The following is a 19,222-nucleotide window of genomic DNA, read 5'->3' as shown; positions in this document are numbered from 1 at the left end:
TAAGTTTGAACAATTCACCAATTTTCCATTTTATTTGTAAAACTTACCATTATTTGAATTAAAATTACTAATTATAACTGTTATAACTTTCTTAAGTAAAATGGTAAGTTTGTGAAATAAAATAGTAAGTTTGGACAATTCACCAATATACCATTTTATTTGTAAAACTTACCATTTTTAACAAAAACTTACCATTATTTCACTTAAACTTACTAATTATAATTGTTGTAACTTTCTTAAGTAAAATGCTAAGTTTGTGAAATAATGTAGTAAGTTTGAACAATTTACCATTTTATTTGTAAAACTTACCATTGTTTAAATTAAACTTACTAATTATAAAGTAATATGTTTTGTTGGAGAAGTAGTAATGTTCGGTATTTAAGAGTAAATTTCAATCACACTTATAACTTACCAATTTTGTTACCAAAGTTACCATATTACCACCTGATGTTACTTTGAATCTTGGAAACCTAAATGAACAGTAGTGCAATTGTCACTAAAGATACCAATCTTGGATGTGGGGACCATTATTAACTGGTTGTACCAGTATTTTAATTTTTTTTTTTTAAAACAAACCTGTTTTATCAGTATTTTAATGTAAAATATTCACAAGTTATGTTAACGATTGACACTATAGCATTATCCTTGGCGGTGCTTATGACTTTCTCTTTTTTTCGTTAGACTTGTTTTTTAGTATCGCATCCAACTCTTTGGCAGATATTTTTTCGTGTTAATCGGATTCCAATTTGCTACAAAACATATTTCACCACATAAGACCGTAGAACTAGATGGCCAACAGCAAAAACGTACTGGAAAGTTCATTTGCTACTTATTTTGGACGACCAAACACATAATCCGGAGGTAATATGGGAACAAAAATTCTCTAATTAATTACCATTATAATAGATGCTTTAGGTTCTTCCCCGCTTCAATAAAAGCTAAAGTTCATTAACGCAACATGGAGAGAAGAAGCAAGATTAACTTAGTGACGCCATATGAATACAATTAATGTAGAAGAGGTAAAAATAAAAGTGATCTAATGTGGTGGTAATGTGGTAGCATTTTTCTGGTTGGCTATGGCCTTTATCTAATGCTGTTCTAGTCATAGATGAATAAATGCTTTTCGCATGTAAGCAAAGTATCAAACACTTTTGATTCATGCAGATCAGCAACTTCACTTTTTCTCTTTCTGTGTTGAAACGAAGTATTTATAAATTGAGTTCCGTAGAATAAAAGGTACCTTGTAGAGGTACTCTCTCCACTTTATTGTTATTTAATATTTTCACTATTTTGCTATTCCGAAATAGAAGTAACTATTTTGCTATCCCAAAATAAAATAGAAGTCACTATTTTGAGATTCACACATGACATCAGTTTTGTTTCAATTTTGCAATTTCAAAAACTTAGATAAATTTATCTAATGCCACCCCTTCAGAACTTAATGGACCAAGACTGGTATAGTTAAAATTTTCGTGTGGTTGTACGGATATTATACTTCTTAAATAATTTAATATACAATCATGTAATTTTGTTCAACGCGAAAAGTTTGTTCGTGTATATCAACTTGATGCATAAGTGCAATCTAACAGTATAACCACCATATAAAATCACACCTATTCCAATTCCAAACATAATAATCACATGTATTCATAACAAGTTGAATTCCCAGAAAAATGACTCTCATACTTGGATAGAGGTAGTCCATTTATATTTAAATGAATACAAGACAGATGGTAACAAACACACCTGGATAGACTGATTAAGTTATCACTGAGCAGTGATGTTTCAGTGATAACACATACAGGCATACATAATTAGCAACTGACATAGGAACAGCTACCATTGGCGGCACATATGCAATTCTAGTGAATTGTTGGCCTTTATTTCACATTACAAAGTACGGTGCAAATTGTAGCATATAGTAGGCTTTCAACATTTGTAGCGACAGTAGCAAGCATAATGACGTTGATGACCTTGGCCAGTCCACATACATGATCCGGAGTCAGCATGGTCTCGAGACTTGCAAACATTGTGGCACCCTTTATCGGCACATTTCCCTGACCAGAATTTGCTAGGCTTCTGGCAAGATTTAGCTTCAGCTATTGGCATCTCTGCATGAAACAAAGCAAGAGAAAGAGCAAATTATGTACAGTTAGTCCAGAGTTTATGATATGTATGAGGGATCTAGCCTGTCCACCTAGCGGATAAGTGTTTGTTAGTATTATAGGTTATGGCTCCTCTATGTCATTGTTTTGTGTCAATCTTTATTCCATTTTCTATTTTTGCACCACATGTAAAGTTACTTGCAACACTATACATGTATATTTGAAGTAGATTTACATGTGACGAGAAATTAGAATGTGGAAGAGAAATTCAAGAGCAGAAAACATTTATTGAAAAGCATACGTAACACAAATTAGTTCGTAAAATTTTGATTGTGAGTATACATGCACATGATACGCATGTATAACTATTGTAATTCATTGCTAGTGACAACCATATCTGTTTATTATACTCGAAATTCTCTAACTAAGAGAGAGGTAGAGACAAATAATTAAAACTTTGGGAATGTGCAAATATATGCCATTCTGTGCATGTGTTCACCATTTAAGACTAGCTACAACTTACCATTTGGTACGAGGAGGAGGAAGCAGATGAGCAGGGCAAAGAAGGTTGCGCAGCTGAATTGAGATTTAGCCATCTCCGATATCTTATGTTAGCTTTATTTGAGAGAAAACAAGTAAATGATGATACCTATTTATAGCAAGAGACTGTGAAATTTTCCAAAACCTAATCGGTAGTTGTTTTGAAACTTCTTGTCGCTGAGTTGTTAGAGAAAGGGACAAATATCAAAGAATAAAGACAAAGTCTAAGTCATAATTAGCTTGCAAAAGGAGTTTGAACAAAGTATCAACACCGTTAAGATTTGAAATTTTTAAGTCCGGCAATTTCTAACCTCTTTTAGTAGGAAAGATAATGACCATTAGCATAATGTCACAAAGTAAAGTATCAAATCATCTGGTTGCTGGATTGTCGGTTACATCATTTTCATATACAATCGATGGACGCAAAAACTCACCACGCATGCTACCTTCAAAATCTGTGCCTTGAGAAGAATAATGCTTAAATGAAAGCACATTTTGTACAAGAAAAAGTTTGGTATGATATCTGTTTCTTCCTCTTTTTCTTCTTTTTTATTTTTATTTTTGGTACATCAATTTAGAATTTAGAAGCCACAAGGCAGAAAGGACGGCAGCAATGGATACTTGAACCCCATATCCCTCATGTTTTCGATGCACATTCTTGTGCTTTATTTTCTCACAACCAAGACTAGCTAGTAAAGGAAGATTGAATATAAGATATTAGAATTTTTTTTACCAATGATCCATTTAAGTTTTCTTGAGATTTAACCATGTCCATTATTTGAATTTTACAAAGCGCGTGGAATAAAAAAAATCAAGGATGATAAGAATTTAAAGCAGGGCATATATAGTGAGCTTTTCAAGTATCTGATATACGTTGAAATTTGAATCATTCATATCCGTGGAAGATCAAACAAAAGGAAATGTACGAATAGAATAAGATGCTAGATAAGAAGTTCAGCAAACATCACTTATCCAAGGACATAATTAATAGCATTAAGACCGGTACAAAATTTGAATAGATCAAAAGACAGCTTAATTTCCTACCGTCTTAATAAGATATATTGATTTATTTGAGGATTACTATATACGTGAATACTGGAAATCTTCTAGCAAATGGGCTATACACTTTGCATAGATTACTGATCAAGTTGTATTGAGGTTGTTGATAGATCATTTTCTTCATCAATCCATGCATGAACAAACCACGTCAGCTCACCTAAGATATTTAGTAACTTGAAAAAGGTGAATTGAGTATTAGAACAAAAGTTGTGTGTATGTGCTAAATAATCAATTGGTTTGTTTAATGACATAAATATTAATGCTGCAGCATGGGACAGAGTTATCGAACATACAACTAAACTTGAAAATACAGTGGCTGATTCTTAGCATCAATTGGTCGAACTAAAGGACCACATGGGCTGAACCAATTTGGACCCTCGAGTCCTAAATAGAGACATTCAATCTCAATTGGTCACTTAAAGACGCCTAACAAAATAGTTATGATCTTTTTTTTTAGGCAAATACCCTGGACCTGTAACTGATGAAAGCACCTAAAAATTCTACTAATATGCCAAGACACATGCTTACAAGATTTCCACTTGAGTAAGTTTACTTCTATTTATGAATATCTTGAATGATTGATTTTGTTGTTAGCCTCAGATTGATCTTTTGGGAACAAGGACTTTTTTTTTTTTTTTGCACAAAAGTGAATTTCATTAACAAAATTGTTGAAAATTGTTCAGCATAATTTAATTTACATTACAGAAATTTGCACAAACGGTAGGAAAAAAATGCAAGAAATATCAGATCTAAAATGAAAAATTATGATAGATCTGAAAAATACAATAAATTTGAAAATATTTTCTAATAAGATAAATCACTACAATAGCCGTCAAATCTACTAATCAACTACTCTAAGTTTGAATAATGATGATGAGATCTGTCGATATAGATTCAAGATCCAAAAGAATTTCAGATCTGATAACCAAATTTAAAATAAATTTAGATCTAATAAGAAAATAAGAAAAAGAACTACACAAAAATATCCCCAGGAATTTTTTGGAGAAATAGAGAATCCCAACAAGATATCAATTGTGAGACTTTATTATAAAAATATGGTAAAAATAGAATACGGAAAAGAAGGCCTTTTGAGAAGAGAATAAGAAGTAGAGAGAAGTTGGAGAAGAGGAGAGGTAGAGAGAAGAATTTTGGGAACAAGTTGATCCCTCTCTTTGTTTAAGATACTATAATATTTGATGATTTGAGTTGGAGGATAATTCATCTTTGCTATCAGATGGACTATGAAAAGGGGTAGGGGCAAAATATGTGCCAAGTTAATATTTGTGGGGAACTAAACTTGGACATCCTTCGCAGTTCGCAGCATAGTATCCTAAATCACTGTCAGTGACCTGTTAAGGATTAACTCAAATTTCTGTCTAATTTCAGCTCGGAATGGTTAACATTTTTTCCATGTAATTACGTTAGCTCAATATCTTTTCCTTCTTAAAACGCCTTGTGTTTGCAAAATATGCCATTACTTGTTACTAAATATTAAATTGTGGATTTACAAGAAGGTCAATAACTGTTTCTGGACAAAGATCTTGTGAGATCTGGTTGCTTATTTCATCAATTGCTTGAAGGCTTATCACTGACGAATCTTGTTTTGACTGATTATTTGTGAGATTAGTCTACTCATTGCACTCTAAATCTTGCTTTATCATGTTAGTTTTTGCTGTTTCACACCGTCTTGCTGAAGACATTGGGCCAAGCAAAGGTTTATTTATTTTTCATTTATTATGTGCTAGAACCCATAATTTACTTAGGTTGCACTAATCCCGATTTTTGCTCATCACCTACTGTGATTATATTTTAAAGAAGTCGTGTCTTCTAGTGATATGGGAAATTTCTTGCCGACTTCCTTGGCAATTAATAAAGGGGAGTTTCTAGAGAAGATAATTCTTTTTGTGCATTTTTTTTTTAACCTGCAAAGAGAAGACCATAAGTAACTCATGGCTTTTGCTGTAAAGAAATTAAAAATTAAGTATTTATTGTTTTCTTAATCCCAAAGAAAAAGGAAAAATGAACATAGTAATTTTAGATCATCTATTTAATCTATTAATTGTCTAAATTATACGTTAAAAGGTACCTCGAGTACTAATCTTGTGTAACTTTAACCACTGGAATTGGCCTAATAGTTAGGAAAGGATTTTTGGAATCTTTCCTATTATTAGGTTCAAGATTCAAATATTATCAGATTCAAGATTCAAATATCATACCTGACAATTGTGGGTGAAAAAGGTTTGGAGAGGGATGGGAAAAAAAAATCTTATGTGACGTTGACATGTATTAGAGTTTTTGGGACTTTGAATTTTTTTAATTAGTTGATTCCGACTCTAAGAGTTTGGTTAGGTGATTATGGATTTTAGCTCTCCAATGTAAAAGAAAAGGAGAAAGGAATATATCATATAGGTCACATAACTGGTAATATTGAAAACCTAGTTTGGTAAATAATTGGAAATAGTCCTTAACCATGATATAATAACTTTTGTTTGATCCCGTTTAGATTATCTTGAGGAGACAAAGTCGCAGTCGATATAATACTAGAGGTAGCCTGCCAACTACACCTAACCTGTAGGCTAATTGGTAATAAGTTTGGATAGTTGACTAATGGTAATAAACAATATAATGTCCTTGATTTCGATCCACGCATGCATTGTACTAGCTCTGCACGGTAAAACTTTGCTTCCATAGTAATGTTCACACCACACCAATACGCAATACACGTCAGGCTGATATAATAAGCGAGAGTCAAATTATCAAGTTGCATGGAACATTTATAACAAGAAAATGACACTTTCTCCACTGGAGTTTCCCAGTGAGAGTTTCTCCTCCGCTAAGAATTTTTAGTGAGATTTTTGTTAGTTTTACATTTCTCTTATTGATCTAAATTTTTTCAGATTTGGTTATCACATTAAAATTCCTTAAGTTAATCTCACCCGATCTCACATTAACATTTGGGTTTGAATCAATTTATTAACAGATTTAGGAGAAAGTAAACAGTGCAATTGAAAGCATACATAGATGAACATAGGACTACAAGCATTTCATCTTTTAAATATTTTTTGAATTTCACAGTATAATATTCGCTTGACTCTTCAGATTTGTAGTATCTAGATTTGTTCTTCAATTCTATTGTATCTGTGTATAGTTGGTGTAATTTCTACTGTTAGTACAGATTTAATGAATGATGATATTTTATCCAAAAAAAAAAAGACACTTTCTCTAGTTTTGCTCTAAAAGCATGCCTCAAGATACTATTAGAGTAAAACTGAAATATTGTAGCTGGATGTAAATATTAGGTCACGCCTCCTTGTGTAAATGCCATTCTTGGAAACAATTTCTCATCTTTTTAATTCAAAAGCACACGGGGTAATTAGGTGTTAATCTTCAGCTTCCATATTCAAATTTTAATTGCCTCTCTGCAAGACATAATATATGCCACTGAAAAGTCATTCAGATAAAATTATTCTTCCCCAACGTTTCTTTGTCAAGTAATCTTCCTTGTAGCTTCAGCATGATTATAATAATATATCTTTGATAGTGCCATTTCTTTACAAATCGTTCCTTATTGCTCGCATGATTGTTGAAAATTTCAGAGAAAATAGCACAATAGTATGGCATGAGAAAATTTACAAGGAATGGCACAATTGTACGTATGCATATGTGAAAAACAAAAAGATGAGAGGTTTTGAAGGAGGGATAGATTAGATGATACGAAAAAAATAGTGTAAATAAAAGATTTTGGATTCGACTAAGATCTCACTCACCAAAACAAGGTAAAAAATGCATACATTAAGAAACAAAAGGATGAGAAATTTTGGTGCATTTCCTTTCTTTATTTCCTCCTTTGTAACTCGTAAGTGAAACCAAGTATGCTGTTCATTCTGAGATGGACTTGACTTCAGCCGTACCCTTTGTTATAATGTGCCAAAGGGCAAAAGCAACATTGAAACATTGGCATGCCAATTATTCTTACTTTCACATGTTTTCTAATCTGCATCAGAATATTGGATATTCATGTTCAAAATCAACCGCATATCCATACAAGTCGAAATTAACTTTTCTGTCGGTCGAATAAAATCATTGACTTTTAAACATCCTATTAAGTATATCAAAACTATATCTGGTTCAAAGCATTTTTTTAAGTTTCCTACAAAAATCTTGTTTATAATTGAACGGTAAAGACTTGTGATTGTATTAGACTGATCGACGGATCTGAAATACATTGTTGATACTGTATGGAAAGCATTTATACATTGGCACAAGTGCCATCCTATCAATGGCGGAGTCACGACCGAAAGTTAGGAGGGACGATTGCCTATTGTTAGGCAACATAAGGGCTAGATCGAGAACCAACTATATTGGTGGTAGTTGGAATTGGTCAAGGCTCAAAACAACTATCTTGATGGCATGGACAACAACAAAATGCGAAAACGCCTAATTTCTTATATAATAGGTACTATATTGCATTATTAATTGATAGTTAGCATAATGCGACTAATCTTAAGAAATGTTTTCTTGAAAAGCAAAATTAGAATTAGCATGTTCTCTTGTTTTATTAGTTAGTTAAATAACTAATATTTGTGTTTTACAAAATTATATGCATAATCAGAGTATTAAATTGCAGTATCTTTAATACCCAAATAAGTTATACAATTACGAATCATCAAAGAGTGAGTTAATAAATCAACCAAATAAAGAAGTAATAGTACAACTTAATTCAAATTTAGCAAAGTAAGAAATATTCTAAGAAATCTTTTGTAATGTAGATATATTTTAAGTGTATTTTTCTTTGTTCTTTTTTTCCCATAATTAGCTCTTTTATCTCTTCAATACAATAAATATAATTGGCTATCCCTTTAATATTAATTTTAGTCTAATGTCATATTATTTGACTTTTTATACATGTACTATCTTTTTTCATATTTTTTGGATTTTGATTCACTTGTTTCTTATTATACATGGGGCTTCGATTAATTTAAATTTTGGTAAGTACCCCCTATTATTTTGTTTGTGGGGGTGCAATACACAATATCTATAGTTTGAGAGGGTACAAACTGTTAAACTATAACTAAATAAAAATACAATTGACAATAATTGTGTAAGGTATGAAAGGAAATTTTAAAAATTTGAGGGAGCACTTATCCACCCTCAACTGTAAATAGCTCTGCCCCTGCGTCCTACTACATAGAATAAAATTTCTCACCCTACTAATAAGTACAGACCACAAGGTTATTACCAGGGGATAATTTCGGAACCTTCCTTGTAGTTTCTAAGAATTTCATGTTGCTCGTCTCCAATTTTTAAAATTGCACAAACCTCCCTGACTTGTAATGTTTAATTAAAATATTCTTAGAATAACCTAAATTACCCTTTTTAAATTCAAAAGGATAAAAGAGAAAACAAAGTTTCCTAATTCCCTCGACTTCTTGAACCATTTATGTTCCAAACAACCTACAAATCATCAAAAGACCAAACCATCCAATGTAAAAACGATTTTCAATGTTGGTTATCCAATTACAGAAGTGACCACGTAAACCCAAGCTTCATTGGTGCTCAAGCGCTTCCCCAACTAAAGCTTGCATTTTTTTCTTATGTGGGTGTGGGTGCTGCCCTTTTCTTCTATTATTAAATGGATAGTTACAGGTAGAGATTACTTGAGTTGGCTGAGATGGTAAAGATCACTGCATTGACTTTGTGTATCTTACCCTTCGTGTGATTGGCGGATTATTGTACGGCGCGCAGTTTACCCAATACTCACTCTCGAATAGTGACTGCGAATTCTCTTGTCAATAATAATAATAATAATAAAAGATCACTCCTAATTGCTAAGATTAAATCTTATAATATATTCCCGTTCAAAGGAATCCTCTAAGGATTAAAGTAAGTAGGTCGGAAGGCCCGCACTTCTGCCAATGGAGAAAACCCAAATCCCATCCTATACAATCGAGCCAATCCAGCAGGCAAAAAAACCCAACCAGGGGCAATTCTTACAGCCCAAAATTCCCAACATGGGCTCTTCACGTTGCCCCAAAACTCTCACCCTAAACAGACACTAATGTTTCAAAGAAATTCAACCTCAATGCATTCTCAAAACAAAATTTCCATCAACTACCAATCTTTACATCCCAAACCGCCTCCACCTTTCTCTACTCCATTTTGCAGATTCTTTCTAACAATTAACCTAATTCCCATTACGTCAAAAACCTCCATGTTTGTAAAGTTTTGATCAATACAGTTCTTTTGCAGAAGATAAAAATATATTGGTTTATAAGTGGATATAGCATTTTTGTGTTGGCTATATCCTTTTATCTAATAGTTTAATACTAATTTGGTCTTTCATTCACCAAATAATTAAGAAAATGATAAAAAATTGTAGTTCGCATGTAATCAAACTATCAAACAATCTTGATCGCCAACTTCAATTATCTCTTCTTTTTTTTTTTTTGAAACAAGCTATTTACTGAAGTACCCTAGAATAAAAGCTACTTCCTACACAAAATAAATAAATAAATAAATTAGTAAACTACTTTCTCTGTCCCTTTCTTTAGAGATACTCTTCCTATTCTATTATTAGTGTCACGTTTTCATTTTCTTTATATTTCAAAATAAGAGTCGCCATTTTGAAATCAATACATAACATTAGTTTCTTTCAAATTTTGACATTTAAAAAAATTTCTAAATTCCAATGCACGTATAATAGACAATTATTTTGATTGCAAGAGCTACATAAGTAAATTTAATTAATGCCACCTTATTCAAACATAATGGTCACATGTCTTTCCGAAAAAAGGTTGAAATCCAAGAAAAACAACACCAATATTCAATTTAATAAGTGGTTAGTAGACAAATGGTCACAGACACACGTGAAAAGAATAATAAGTTATCACTTAGCGATGATAACCAGACGAGCACTGCATCATTATTATCAAACTAATACAATTGTTAGCGGCATATCTCCAATTCCACTAAATTGGCAGCCATTATTCCATTGCAACGTACAGTTCAAATTGTAAAAAACAGTAGGAATTGTTCATTCGGCGTCTGAAACGACAGTAGAATTGATTTGACGGCCAAATTTGACGCAATCACTAGAGACAGCCCCCACTCGGAACCTGCATCGCCTATTGCATTTTATGGGAAAACATTTCCCAGACCATGTCCTTCTCACCCTCGGGCAAACTGTAACTTCCGTCATTCGCATCTCAGCATGAAACAAATCCAGAGATGATTATTTGGATCAAAGTGAGAATGTGCGCGAGTTGGTCTAATGTTTTTAGCACGAGGGATTAGGCTGTCTACCTAAAGGATAATTGTTCGCTCATATTATAAGTTTTGGTTTCCTCTGTCTCATTTTTTTCACCAATCTCTCACATTTGTACTTTTTATGGCATGTGAATTTTCACTTGCAACACTATATGTATATATTTTTCAAACATACTAACAAGAGGCGACAAATTAAAAAGTGAAATAGAATATCTGTAACTTTAGCTGTGTTACAAGGCTGCACATTGAGCAGCCATATATTATGTATTAAGAAGCGAATGGAGCATACTTTCATAAGAATCATGATTGAGAATGTACATTCACGTGATACATATGTATAACTATTCTAATTCATTACTAGTGACATCCACTTTTTTCCTTGACACTCGACATTCTCTCACTAAGAGGGGCAGAGACAGAAAAGTATACAAACATTTTCCTTGACACTCGACATTCTCTCACTAAGAGAGGGGCAGAGACAGAAAAGTATACAAACATACACCATTCTATGCATATGTGCACCATTTAAGACTAGAAAAGTGTAAGATATCTGAATAAAGACTAACATACAACTCACCATTTGATGCGAGAAGGAGGAAGCAGAAGATCAGGAGGGAAAAGAAGGTTGCGTAGCTAAAATGAGATTTAGCCATCTATAATATCTTTATTTTTCAAAACAAATATCTTTAATTTTGTTGCAATACTCGTGAGAAAACAGGTTTACGAAAATGAATTATTAGACTTCTGAATTTATGTTAAAAAGACAACTAAACAAAAAAGAAAAGAATAAAAAGATATGAAACTGAAGCACAAGTAGTCAAACTTTCACCCGACTTTTTGTTTTATTTAAAAAGATCTTTTTTGCCAATTAAAAAATTATTTCCTTATCAAAAAATTTCCAAAACTAAAGATATCACCTCTTAAATACTAAAATTCATCAATTATACTAATCTTATGCACATTAGCTAGTGCCCATTAGGCATACGTTAGTCAAACCACAAATATTATTCTCAGTAATAGATGTTAAACTAACTATGGACATTTGAATGTACTACGCAGCGGAAATTTAAATGTACTTACCTCTAACCATTGTTGTCAAGCACAAGTTGATCTCTTCTTGTATCTTTGACTCCTTCTTATCTACTCTAACAATACAAAATATGTAGAAGAAGGAAAAGTAGAAAGAGAATTTAGAGTAAGGATCTTCTAGCCTATGCCTAACCCAAAAGTGCACAATTGATCGAATACCACAGGCTATTTATAGGCTAGGCTAGGGACCCTTACTAGCAAATTCAAAAATCCCTAGGGTTTCCTTCCATCAAGGAAATCTTGCCAGAAATAATATTTTCTGACTAATTGATTGATTTGATTGATTAACTGATTGAATAAGACATCAATTAATAGTAGATATCAATCAATCATAGATAAATAGAAGATACTAATTAATTATTGACAAAATGTCAATCAATTAATCAGGATGTCAATCAATCATTCTATAATGGGAGATGCTAATTAATTATTGACAAAATGTCAATCAATTAATTATGATATCAATCACTTTAGAATCAATCATGTGGGTCGTAATTGCCTCAAAAGAGACAAGTCTTACATTCTCCCACTTGACCGACATGAAATAGTCAGATAACTTATGAGTGACTAACTACCTAAAAAATGGCCATAAACCTTGTTTGTCACTCACCAAATATAGTAGTTATGTAACAGTTGCTTAATTAGAAAATAATAATACACGAATCATGGCGGTTATGCTCTCATGGCAAACACTTCCTTCCATGTATCACAATGTATTATACTTCCTAATCAAGTGCTTTAAAAGAACTTTATGAATAACTTCATATAAGTTATTCAGGATCCAACTTTATGGATCACATGATCCTTACTTTATACATGAACAACAATGTGCACAAAATCATGTAAATATAAATATATCGAGTGTCTAGGCAATAACAATAGTTTGAGAATAAAAGCAAAATACGAAATGAACTATTGAGTTCCATGTGAGTTATTTGACCATTAACAACTCAGCCGGCAATCTTTAGTTATTTGATCAACAATAATAACTCCTTACTGTATACTCTATAGCTACTTTTTACTTTTCAAATAACTATTGAATACTTTATGTCGACTTGCCTATTTTGACTCCCACTCTTTCATGTATACATAATGAAAGGGTATAGTCAAATCAAATATCTATAATGGCTACAATACAATTTTGACAAACTTTATGCCAAACAGTAGATTCCTGTGGTATAACTTCATAGCATCCTTGGTAAATTTATATTCATTCCAATGCATGATGTGAACACTATGCAATTGTTCACTATTATTACTTAAAAGTAATCGAAGAACTCTTGCATGAAGGTCTTAAGATAGATTAACTATCTTTTACATTCTAATTTGTGAATATCAATGATAGAAGAATTTCACAAATATCATGATTGAGAAAAACTCTCATAGTATTACTCCCACTAACCTTAATGTATATTAATTTACTAGAAAAAAATTTTCTAAGATCAAATGAAGAATAAATTAATAGACTATTGGGAAGAAACAATTTAAATTGCATTCTCTACAAATGTATTATGGTGACACATATGTATACCTAATTATCAAGAGTCATATTAAGGACATTTGTTTTCATATTTATCTAATGTAACTCTAATAGTGAGTTACTAGTGTCATAATTACCCTAAATAAAATCTCACAAAATTTGGTAGAGATTTTGTGGTAATTTGTGACATTATTCCTGAATATGGAGATTTCTCCATTTGCACCTTATGAAAACATCATCCAATTCATTCTTAAACTCTTGTAGATATACAACATAGTAAACAAAGAACTTCAATTCTCTATAGAGAACATTTTGCCTCCCACTGTTTCAAAGATAAGTCAATCAGTAGGTTCAAAATGGATTTATCTTTATGTGTTTATTTGACAAGGAGTTTTTTAATTGATTGCTTATCTAAAATAATTAAATAATTATTTTGAGAAAAGCTATCAATTTTTCATATGCAAAGGAGTCAAATATGAATCCTTACCATTTCAAAACTCCATTCTAGAGTCAAAACACTCCCACTTACTTCATGTTCTTAAGAAATTTAAATCTCCAATTCTAATAATTCTTGAAGTGTAAAGGAATCTAAATTTCTTGAAGTAAAATAGCCTTGTTTCCTTTGTACAGCTTCTTTATGTGTAGGTTGATTACCCTCACAAAACTGAACATAATATTGTAAACTTGATTTCCATCCATACCATAATCAAAGTGGTGTTTAAACAACATTGGAGGAAATTGTTTAAGTATATACTTCAATTTCAAGGCATTACTCACAAGATATAAAGATTGTCAAAATGCTATATCCACAACTATCTCATTATTTCCTTAAGATACATCATTTGGATGTAACTAATCAAGCATTGCTTTTACTCATTAACAATGCTTCATAATTAAGGAATTTATAAAATGAGCACATATAGGATAGTCCCCTAATTTTGTGTGCCTTCATTTTATTTTCTATCCCTCAAATTTCAAATTTCCTTTCTCGTTTGAACACTTACAAAGGTATCAAATATTGATCCTTTATCAAATAAGAAAGGAACTTTATACTTGATGAATGGTTACCTATTAATGAGATAAATATCTCTCACCAATCAAAAAGGATAGAAAATAATTCACAAAATTTTGGTGTTATAATGAAACTTGTGAGGACCCGTAATTTGTCTTAATTTTATATTATTTTATTTTATTTTCTCGTGTGCATTTTCCCTCAATATACTCAATTATTTTGATTTTTCCAGAGATTTTATAAGTGAGGAGAGTTTGTAAAATGTTTTCCTAGTTTAAGTTAGTTCGTGACAAGTTTGAAGTGCAGTGTAGACGTGGGACCCGCTAGTACGGTAAGTGCGATATATTTTTGACCACTAGTTGGAATTTTGTATTAAGTGATATTAATTTTCCAAGGTGCTAGGAGATAATTAGAGGTTACTTAGATGTATTAACCATGGAGGGACAAAGGGATAGGTTTGAACTTAAAAGGGTGCTAGGTGTTGCTATATGGTTGGATGTTGGACTTTGCCCATTTTACTTTACCATTACCAAATATCAAAATTGACTCAAAAATCATCTTCATTTTCTCCTTCTTGGCCATGAGTCTTGAGAGGAAAAGAAAGCAAAACCTTCAACTTATTTCTTCCAAATCTTGCTCAAATCTTGTGATCCAACTGCTAGAATTTCAAATTTCTCCATAAAAACCCTTTGCTAAGTAAGATTAGGGAAGGTGGTGGAGTGGTTTTGGAAGAGGAGGTGCTAAGTTGCTTCTTTTCTTGAGTTTACAAGGTGAGTTGCTAAGAACTTCTTCCTTTAGTCTTGACAATGTTAAATTAGTGGCTTTAGTGGTTGAACATGTTGATTTATGGTGTGTTTATGGTTGGAAGTGAAGTTTTGATGGATTTTGATTTATTATTGCTATTTTTCTGTTTTATATGATAATCATGGTTTAGTCATGGATTGAGGGCTTGTTATAGTGTAAAATGGAGATATTATATGTTGGATATGATTGGTTGCGGAAAATTTCTGGTTGGTGCTGAAATTCCAGTTTAGGGATTGTAATTAACCCTGTTCTGCCTGGTATTGTTTGACCTAGATAGAGGCCGAATTGGCCTTAGCATAAAACATAAAAGTTGTATAGAATGATGTTTTATAGTTTCCTGCAAAATTTCAGCTCAATCGGAGCACTGTATCATGTGAAATGACCAAAATACCCTTGACTGCCACAACCCCTGATTCGCTGACAGTTTTCTGTTTTCGTAGAGATTCTGATTTTTGACCATGAAAATGCATTATTTGGTTTTGGAGGTCTTCATAAGGAATGTAGGTCTCTGTCTTAGCTTCGAAATTCCATAAGAATCGTCTTAATTCGATAAGCGGAGCTTAAGTTGCGATCGAAACATCGAGAGACGTCAAACCTGCTGTTAGGCCTATTGTCTTTCAAATTGGTTTTCGGTTGCATTATTACACTTGTGTTGTAATTGACTATATATGAAGGGTATTGTGACCCTAATTAGATGTTTTTAATAGCTTGTGAATTATATTTGAGGTTGTGGTTGATTTGGGTTGAATTTGGTGATGAATTGTACGGTGAAAAGTAAGAAAAACAAGGGGAAATGCTGTTAAAATTTTCGCAGGAACCCTGGAGCAGTTCTGGGAAATCTACAATATCTGGATGTCGAAATATCGGAATTGAGTTCCTGATGTGTGCACGGACCTTAGCCCAAGTAATGACCCAGTCCGAGTTCCATTGGGCCCAGTCACACGCGCACGAGCCAAACTCTTCAAAGAATCCCTCCAAGCCCTTGTTCGAATTGTCCAAAACCAACATGGAGTCCATAGAGATATTGAAGGCTTGAAGGATTTTAATCGAGTTATCTACACCATGACCCAAGCCCATGAAGAGTCAAGTGGGCCTCCAAATGAGTTGGCCGAATAGGGCCTTAGGCCTTAGTAGTTATTTAGCAATTGATTAGTGTTTAAGTAAGAGCATGGGCCGGCCCATCTTGTCCCAAGACCATGGGCCGACTTTTCCCTTTCCTAGTCCCTTTAGGGTTTCAGTCACTTTAGCCTATAAATAGGCTTGCTTTGTAAGGTTTTAGGGTAGACGTTTTATCAATAAAGTTTTGCATATTTTCGATTCTTCTTAAAAGAGAGATTCGACCCCTTTACTTGCTTTGGCAAGGGTTTTGAGCAGTCTTGCGTTCTGTCCTAGATTGTTCTACCGACCTATTCCCCTGGAGTATTCACCTTCATCGGAGTGTCGTCCACCGTCTTGAATCATATCGTGTCGTCCGTTTGGTTCTAGACCCCGCAATTCCAAGCGTTGGACATCCTCGCTAGATCCTTGGGCAAACGTGCTACGTGTCTCGAAACGTGTTGATCGAGGAACGTATCAGTTGGCTTCAGAGCTTTGGTAGAGGTATCTTTCGTTATATCCATATTTTTCGTAGTTGTGTCGTAGAATTCTTAGTACTTTCCGCTACCTTGTTTTACAAAAAAAAAAAAAAAAAAAAAGTACTGTTCATAGTACTGTTCACCGCTAATGTTCATTCGGTACTGTTCACGTACTGTTCATCCGACACTGTTCACGTACTGTTCATCCGAACACAAAGTCTGTTGGTGTGTTATCTCCCTTGTGTTGTGTCTAGTTTGTTGATAATTTCTGTCCACAACTTGTTTCTTGCATTTGAGTCGTTTGTTGCATCAAAAATTCTGGTTGTTGGTGTTTCAACGTTGCTCCCAAATCTGTCTCGTTAGTTGGTTGTCGCTTGGGCAGCAAGAACAACAACGTGACGGCTGCTAGGGTTTCCTTATCTTGCTAGGGTTTCCTTCTCTTGCTAGGGTTTTCCTTGCGGCTAGGGTTTTCTACTTGCGGTTAGGGTGTCTACTTGCGGCTAGGGTTTCATTTGCGCTAGGGTTTCTTTGTTTTCACTTGGACACTCTCCTATATTCTCTCCTATATTTTGGGGCACTCTCCTGCATTCTCTCCTACATTTTAGGAATACTCTCCTACATCCTCTCCTATATTTTAGGAATACTTTCATACATTCTCTCCTAAATTTTAGGAACACTCTCCTACATTTTTTCCTACATTCTCTCCTACATTTTAGGAACACTCTCCTAAATTCTCTCCTACATTTTAGGAAACTCTCCTATAATCTCTCATCCATTTTAGGAATACTTTCATACATTCTCTCCTAAATTTTAGGAACACTCTCCTACATTTTCTCCTACATTCTCTCCTACATTTTAGGAACACTCTCCTACATTTTCTCCTATATTCTCGCCTACATTTTAGGAACACTCTCCTACATTCTCTCCTACATTTTAGGAATACTCTCCTACATTCTAGGAACCCACTCCTATATTTTAGGAAGCTAGGGTTTCTTTCTTTTGTGTCCCCATTGGCGCACTTCCATTTCTGTCCGCCATTATTGGCCTTTCAAAGTCGTCCATTTCCACTTCATTTTGCACCCATATTTGTGTCTTACCTTCTTGGTTACTCTTGTGGAAAAAGTTGGTGACAATTATTGGACTTAAGCGGCCTTTCTCAACTACCTAACCCAACAGGTAAAGGTATTTGGTAAGTCCATTAGAGTGACATCCATATACACGAGTGCGAGTGGATACACGTAAGGGAGCGTGAAAGGCAATATCTTCGGTTTCATTGCTAACTTTTTGCAGGGTCCCTCATACGTCATGGCGAATACAAGACGCATAAAAGCTAGCCCACAACATTGTCTTCCTGATCCTAAGGGAGTCAAAGAAGTGGCATTACGTGGTGTAGATGAGCAATTGGACCTCGTCAAATCTCAGTTGCTTGGTTGGTTTTATACTCGTTGCGGTGTCAAAGATAAAATTTGTAGCTTGGCCATTGATGGGAGTTGTGAAGTCAACCTTGCAAGCGCTATCATGGTTGAGAAATTAAATCTTCCAACCATTGATCATCTTCAACCGTACAAGTTGACGAGCACTCATGGTGATGTTTGGGTTACTAAGCACACACTTGTACCTATTCACATCGGCAAATATGTGGATGAGGTGTTGTGTGATGTAGTCCCAATTCAAGTGACACATGTGTTGTTGGGCAAAGCATGGATGTCGAGGCGAGAAATTAAATATGACGGACATACTAATAAGTATTCCTTCTTATTTAATAGTCGTCGTCTTGCACTTGTATCACTTACTTATGACCAACTTTGTATTGATCTAGCATGCATGAAAAGTGAGCTTGAGCGTTATAGAATGGAGAAAAAACTAGATGAGGGAATTGTGCCTGAAGAGGTAAAACCCGAGTGAGTTGAAAGTAATGAGATGAAAGGGTCAGCTGTTGAACTAGAAAAAGAGATGGAAAAATCTAATGAGATGGGTGGTAAAAAGGAAGAAAAGAGAGAAAGTGGGCTGATCTTGAGCAACCCGGTGAAGGCCTATTATTTTCCTAACGAACTTACCTTCGCTTTGTTTAGTGTTTCTACTTTTATACAGATCAAGCAAAGGCGAGTTGAGTTGATCTTGGTGTGTTCCATTCCAAAATCAATTGTAGACTTTGCAAGCCTCCATGATGTTGGCACTCCAAGAGTTAAACCCCGTTGGTATCCATTCATGGAACAATGTCAACTCAAATCAGTCCACACCAAAGGGGAGTTGATTCGAGCTCGTCTTGAAGGGAACACTCCACATTTTGGGG

General features: G+C 33.8%; 1 long non-coding RNA gene across 1 annotated transcript; it reads right to left on the bottom strand.

The window, feature by feature from the left end:
• Window positions 1–1,662: 1,662 nt before the first annotated feature.
• Window positions 1,663–2,768, bottom strand: LOC140009672 (uncharacterized). The gene is made up of 2 exons (XR_011817184.1): window positions 2,629–2,768; window positions 1,663–2,111 (listed from the first exon to the last, which is right to left on the bottom strand). It is a non-coding gene; the product is annotated as an uncharacterized lncRNA (long non-coding RNA).
• Between the last annotated feature and the right edge of the window lie 16,454 nt (window positions 2,769–19,222).

Source organism: Coffea arabica, chromosome 6e (assembly GCF_036785885.1).
Source record: "Coffea arabica cultivar ET-39 chromosome 6e, Coffea Arabica ET-39 HiFi, whole genome shotgun sequence".
NCBI lineage: Eukaryota > Viridiplantae > Streptophyta > Magnoliopsida > Gentianales > Rubiaceae > Coffea > Coffea arabica.
The sequence above is the reverse complement of the archived record's forward strand: the minus strand, read 5'-3'. Positions and strand labels throughout refer to the sequence as shown.